This window comes from Lolium rigidum, chromosome 2 (genome assembly GCF_022539505.1).
Source record: "Lolium rigidum isolate FL_2022 chromosome 2, APGP_CSIRO_Lrig_0.1, whole genome shotgun sequence".
Lineage (NCBI taxonomy): Eukaryota > Viridiplantae > Streptophyta > Magnoliopsida > Poales > Poaceae > Lolium > Lolium rigidum.
In genome coordinates this window covers 189078550-189080119 of record NC_061509.1, presented here as the reverse complement: position 1 = coordinate 189080119, position 1570 = coordinate 189078550, and the positions used below count along the sequence as shown (strand labels likewise).

Genomic DNA, 1570 nt, shown 5'->3' with positions numbered 1-1570 from the left:
TCACCAGCACGTTCCTGGTAACCTCCTCTTCCTCCTGAGCCTCTTCGCCATCTCCCTCTTCCTCCATACCGTGCTCGCATCGTTGACCGCTGCCCGTCGCCGCAGGTACCGGTCGTCGTCGTCACTCCGGTGGCTCCCGTCTTTCCCCACCACCAGATCTTGGTCGCCCACGCCGAGGCGCACCCCCGACGCCTAGCGCCTTGACCCAGTTCGCCTCGAATCGCCATGCCCATGGTCGACCAGAACCCTCCGCCCGCCATGGCTGGCAGCTCTCCAAGTTCATCCACGCCACTATTTGGTTTATGTCGCTCTGCGCCCTTCTGTTGACACAATCCAAAAGAGTAGCGCAGTGGTACACTTCTTGTTTCCTTAACCGTGAGATGTTGTGTTCAAATCTCAATTCCGGCTAATTAAGCCACATTCTTTTTGTTTTCTGGTTGCTTGAATCAGATCCAATGACAACAATGGGCCTCGGCCCAGGTCCTACGTCGGAGAAGCCCATCAGCATAGAGGCCACCAGCACCACCTCGCCCGGCGCGGCAGGTAGCAGCCCAATACGTCCAGATCCCCTCATCTATTTTATTTCTGTTTATCTTTTTTTGCAAAATGGTTTGAATCATATTTTCTAAACCATAACTCGAAATAAAAAGTGTTATATATGAAATTTGATCAGAAAAATATGCTGAACATGAATATGCCATTCATTCATCTATTTGCATTTCACATCATGTCATCCCGTGATAGTTTGTGCATGTCACCTCACATATATGCGGAGTATTTCGGATTCCAATTAGGATTTTCCCGCTCCGTTTAACTTTGAAGTAGATCACCCTTGCCATGCTAACCAACACTTAAATTGCCGGTAGAAATGCAACTCCAACCTTAATTTGCGTGTTCGGGGTTCCGACTCCGATTAAATTGGATAAGTGCATCGCATCATATCTACCATGTCATGCATATCTTATCATGATCATGCCGATTCTTCTTTCGTAGTAGTAAGTGGTGCATCCGTTGTTTGTCCAGCATTTGCTTCTTCCCGGATAGGATCGCGAAGTGGTGTTGTGAGATACGACAAGTTCTTCTACAGCTTTCCACAGGCGAGCCCTCTCTCTTCACCTATTTTACTCTCTTCCTCGCACTGCTATCCTTATGTTGCGATTCTTTATCGAGTCACGTGTCCTATCCACTTGTTTACCATAATAATCCTATATGTATCATTCCTTACCCATAGCCATTGCTTGATGTTTGAGCCTTGCGAGTCGTAGGCGTGTTTAGGCTTTGTTGTTTATCTCGATCTGTTATCGGGATATGTTGGGTTGTTGGGTGGTTATCACATGCTATATCAGTTGTTGGAGATACACATGCTTTACTTATTTGTTAACAACTAAAATTGTAAGCAGAGGCATCCGTGAGCCCCTTTGCGAAAGCATCTGAACTTTGACTCGCTAATGTCCCCTAGGACCCGAGTTCTTGTTATCTCGTTCCGAGATTGAGCGCTCTACCCATGCGTGGGGACGATTATTGGGACCCCCTCACCCATTACCTTTTCTCAAGTCAGCTGAAAAGGGGC

The 1570-nt window shown here is 47.4% G+C and overlaps 1 long non-coding RNA gene across 1 annotated transcript; it reads left to right on the top strand.

Annotated features, from left to right (window-relative positions):
* The first annotated feature begins 266 nt into the window (after positions 1-266).
* Positions 267-1066, top strand: LOC124689357. The gene is made up of 3 exons (XR_006998724.1): positions 267-352; positions 451-543; positions 1024-1066. It is a non-coding gene; the product is annotated as an uncharacterized LOC124689357 (long non-coding RNA).
* Positions 1067-1570: the final 504 nt, after the last annotated feature.